The 5,080-nt window shown below is 50.3% G+C and overlaps 1 protein-coding gene across 2 annotated transcripts in view; it reads right to left on the bottom strand.

Moving 5' to 3' along the window:
* LOC127750207 (uncharacterized) overlaps window positions 1-5,080 on the bottom strand; it is a 20,607-nt gene that overhangs the window by 1,109 nt on the left and 14,418 nt on the right. The gene's annotated exons all lie outside the window — the stretch shown is intronic.

Here is a 5,080-nt window from a genome sequence, read left to right as displayed (position 1 = left end):
CCACGGAACACACAGAAGCAGAGGTTCCACTGGGATAGGCCGGCCCCGACGAATGCCGTACTGGAAGGGTCGGCAACCTAAGACGAGAAACTGGTGAAGGTTTCCTGTCGTATTTTTAGTTTAACGATAAAGTACCACAAAGTATTCTCGTTTCCCTCATAAGTACACTATTCCACAATAACACAAACACCAACAAAAGGAAAAATACGCATTTTAACTATTTTGCCCCGGTGGCCACCTGCTGTGGTGCTCGGGAGGTTGGCAGCAGTACCAGTGCGCGGTGAAGGAGATAGGCAGATGCCCCCACTTCGAGATTTGAACGCTTTTTAATAAGCGATTGTGATGTTTGTTGGTCGAAATGAATATGAAAATCTTATTTTTAGAGCTGCAGGACTCATTTTGCAAAGTTTGAGAAATGTACGCTGAGGGGAAACAAAAGTCATTTCTGTAACGGCTTACGAGTTGAAGAGAGGGGTTGTTGGGGGTAGGGGCAGATGACAAGGTCAGTGAAAATTGAAATCTAACTACTGATTCTGATCCCTCTTTTTTTTTTTAAGAAAATGAAACTTTTTTTATTACCAAATGCAACTAGATTTGAAATAACAGAGATTGGCATGAAAACAGGAGTCTAACTCTTGTCTCGGAACTTAATATAAAATTACTAAATTGTAAACTCTCAAAGCTGTTAAATTAAATCATGTACCTCTATTATGTTAGTAATTCCGTCTTCAACTGTGTCAATATCATAAACTAAAATCAAACGTATACCAACATTTTTCCCTGTCGAACTGCAACTGCAATTAACTAATCCATTGCACAGCCAATATCGTTACTTTGATGTTGTCAACCATTTGTTTGGTAAACCAGTCAGACTTGTATTCTCTTACAGTAGTTTAGTTAGAATATGTTAAGATAAACAAGTATTTTGTACAACAGCACCTTTTTTTCATTTCTAAAATTATTATAATTTTATTCCTTGCTTACGGTCTTACACATGTAGAACAAAATCAAAAGTAACGATATTGCCTGTTCAATGGATTGGGTAATTGTAGATGCAGTTCGACATGGAATGATGTTGGTTTGAGTTTGGGTTTATTTTGTGATATTATTAAAAATAAATGACACACATTTGGAAGACTGAACCACTTACATCTAATAGAGGAACATGATTTAACAGATATGACAGTTAATTTGAAGTAATTTTACTTTTCAGTTCTGGGGCCACAGTTGGACTACACATGGGAAAGTAAACCAAAAATATCTTATAGTCTGTGACGATCAGAGGTGAAATAGGCAAGTCATGGACTCCAAACTGAAAATAAAAGTATAGTCATTTTTGACATTGTTTGTACTGTTTTGATACCAATATATCCGTTATTTCGACTCTGATTGCCTTTGGTCATGAAAAACTTTCGTTTTCTTTTAAAAAGAGAATCCGAATCAGTCAATAGATTTCAATTTTCAAAACCTCGTCAGATCGAGTCACTCCCGTGCTGGTATTGTTTTCCAAGTAAAATTTGTTGTAAACGGTCATTCCTGTTAGCCGCGGAAGAAATATTAGCTCAGCGGGCGGTTGGGGAGGTCCCACGGGCACCCTCTCGCCCGCTACGCCTACCTGGCTGACCGCCGGCCGGCCGGCCGGCTGGAGGGTTTGACCGCCCCGCCCCGCCCAGTAGTTGGCCGTACTGCACTTCAGAGCGCGCCAGTAGTACGGAATTGACGCGAACCCGTAAGCTGGGAGTGGTATCTCTGCTTCTGTGTGCTCCGTGGGCGGGACCTGGCGGGACCCCGCCCCCGCGCCGCGCTTGTCGTGACGGTCGCATCCTCCGCCGCGCAACCCTCCCGCGCTCACTTTCATACCGCAGCGCTCTCATTGCTCATCATTGCCGTCACCTGTTGGTCGCGAACAACACAGCAGCGTCGCGAACAGCGTCGCCAAAGTCCGACTGGGGGCGGAGCACCGTGGGTTGCCTACACTGTAAATCCAGGGTGTCCAGCAGGTAGTTGACAAAGTCGCCTGACTCGCAAAACTAGGCGACTGATGTCGACTATCTGCTGGACACCTTCTGGGCACAATGGACTGTATCCAAAGCCGACATAAGTAGCCTAGTTTTGCGGGTCAGGCGACTTTGTCGCCTACCTGCTGGACACCCTGGATTTACAGTGTACTTTCAGGGAATTTGTGGCACAAATTGTCTACCTTTCAGGTGGCTCACTAAAAGCGGGGAGGGGGGCTTATACCACGCCTGCGCGAACAGCGTGTCGTCGCGAACAGCGCGATAAACTTTGACCGCAGGAGGGAGTCGCGCGAGAGCGGGCGGCCGCGACGACCGCAAAGTCGAGCAAGTGGATCGAGGCTGCGGCTCCACCCCCGCCTCGGCCCCGACCCGACCCGCCACTGAAAATCCTAGAGTCTCATCAATCAAAGCATTTAAAGCGAGACAATTTATCCTCGCCCAATAAGGGTGGGATGATTGAAAATTTCCTAAAATTGGCACTTTGAATCCAAGTTTTGGAATCTTGCTACATGTGAGTCATAATTTTGATTATTGCTAAATTTGACTGAGAATCTTATCCATCGTTCCTTATTTGTAGTTGTAATTTGTTTTTGTTGGGACAGGGTGCACACCGGTTGACTTTTGGGAGTGAGCGTATAACTAATTTGATTCGTTGGAACTACAGAAAACATCTCACACATTTATTGCATCAGTCATAGGTGGCTGTATTGCAGAACTCTCACCCACACCTGATGATAAGGCATTGTATAGGTTGTATAGGTCCAATAAAGGGCACTCTTTTATCAATGACTTGGTATGGCTGAGGTTACGCAAAGGCCACTCACAATCTAAACAATATATGCAGTGTTCGAAGTGTTTGTATTCCAGGCACCAGCTGACTTTAACTGAAGATAAACTTACTTGTGCAGCATTACAACAGGATGGACGGGATGCAAGTTCCCATGATGGGGGATAGGTAGCATAACCTCAACATCTGATGATCTGGTAAAAGCAGCCCCAAGCCGATGGCTACCGAAAGACGATGCAATGTTCCACACATAGTGAATCTAAACATGTGGGAGATGATTATCCGAGAATAGGTACAACTGCCATCGGTGCTTCACACCAAAAAATTCATTCAAAAACGGATGATAAATGCTAACGTTCTCAGGCGACGCCATGATGAGGGACGGGTGGCCAGGGGCAGGGGGGCTACACAGCTAACTGGCGAGAGCGAGTGGCGCGCTCTTGCGGGCCGATTGTGAAGTTGGGGACATTTGGATATTTGGGCCTTCCCTGCGCAGAAGCCACGCGCACAGGGAAGGCCCAAATTGGTCCGAACCCTCTGAACTCTACAATCGCCTGTCACACTGAGCGACAAAAAAGCACAAAATTCGCCAAAACATTGTAAGTAAGTACCGCTACTTGCGCCCTGCAGTGTGGCACTTCGGCGAGGAACATGAATTTAAGAATTTAAGAAATGTATTGGCGACCAGTACAAAAGGGTCCAGTGACTGTGGGATTTGCAACGATCGGAGGCTGTAGTCAACCCTGCACGCACGCCGGTACAGTATAACTACGAGAGTATAGGCTGGGGCCAATGAGCCACCTCGCATAATTAGGCCAATAGCCTACGTACCGCAGACCACCCAGCTAACGGCACACTCCGTGCGTGTGCGTGCGTGCATGTGAGTGTGTGTTGTGCCCGTACGGCAGGCTTACCGCTCTGGCCCTGGACAAGAGGTCTGTCTATCCCCTCGAATTGGACTCCCGATGAAGTGATTTCGATAGACAGCCTTGCAGACGGGGCGGGGCGGGGCGGGGCGGGGCCGGGACGCACTGAGGCGCGGCGGCTGCGCGGGGCTGAGCCGAGCCCGAGCTGCGGCTTCGGCTGCGCTTAGGACGGTGAATGGCACAATAATTGCAGGCGAGGGCAGAGCCAACAGCGGCAGCAGAAAGCCGAGTTAGTCGGCCAAAGATAGGCGGCCCGCTCCGCTCCGTACTGGGGGGACCAAGGAGGCATCACAACAGCTGGGAGCCAAATCGTGTCATCGCAGCAGTAGAACCACGTAGAACTTCCCAGGCGCAGAATGACGCGACATGTTTATTCGAAAAGCGCGCCATGTGGAGTTTACCCTCGACGGCACCGTTGTGCCGTTGCGGTAAAGCACCGGAGGCGCTAATATTTTTCGAGCCGTTTTCTTCTCCAGCTCCGGTGGCACGGCCGTAGCGCAGCAGCAGCAGCAGCAACAGCAGCAGCAGCAGCAGCAGCAAGCTGCCGGCCCGGCGTACCAATCAGCGGCGCTGCTGCTGCGACTCAAGTCTTAATAAGCGCCGAGTGCAGCCCGCCAGGGATAAGTGCTGCAGTCCGTGCGACGTACACGGCGTGCACGGCGGCGGCGCCAAGCGCGGCACTGGCGAAAACGAAAAATAAAAAAAAAAAATCTTGCAATTTGTGAATAATGTGTGTGCGTATGTTGTGTGTGTGTGTGTGTGTGTGTGTGTGTGTGTGTGTGTGTGTGTGTGTGTGTGTATTGGCAGAAGAGTAGAAGAAAAGACGCGGTGGGGCAAAATCGGTGTCTCCATAGCACAACAGTGTATAGTCCCCACCACCGTGACGAGCGTGACGACGAGCAAGCGATTAAACGCCGTCAGTGTCCGTTCATTTCACCCGTTCGCCCCGCCCCGCCCCGCCCCGCCGCACAGCTCCCTGCAAGGAGACACTCCTCTCTGGTTTGCGGTCCTGTCCGGCCGAGTCATCACGGGGCTCTACTCCTCGCCGCGCCCCGCTGGAGCGCCCCGCTGAGCCGGAGCCACCCACCGCGAGAGAAGAGAACCGCGGCACAGCGCAATTAGAAGAGCACCGCGCGGCACCTCTCGTGGAGCGGGAGCGGGCCAAAGAAAGAGGCGTCTCTAAAGACGCGCAAAGAAGAGGTTGAAGGGTTATTTTAGCGCGCGCGCCCGGGCCCAGGCCCGGCCCGCGCCTGCGTCATCGTCCCATTCACTCTGGACAACAACCTCCAGCGAGCTCCAGCAGCGGGTCGCGTACTCGCGCACCACTCCAGGGTGCCTCCGGTGAGCTC

The sequence above is a fragment of the Frankliniella occidentalis genome, unplaced genomic scaffold, assembly GCF_000697945.3.
Source record: "Frankliniella occidentalis isolate FOCC.00 unplaced genomic scaffold, Focc_3.1 Scaffold6, whole genome shotgun sequence".
NCBI classification, from domain to species: domain Eukaryota; kingdom Metazoa; phylum Arthropoda; class Insecta; order Thysanoptera; family Thripidae; genus Frankliniella; species Frankliniella occidentalis.
This window is presented reverse-complemented; position numbering and strand designations above follow the sequence as displayed.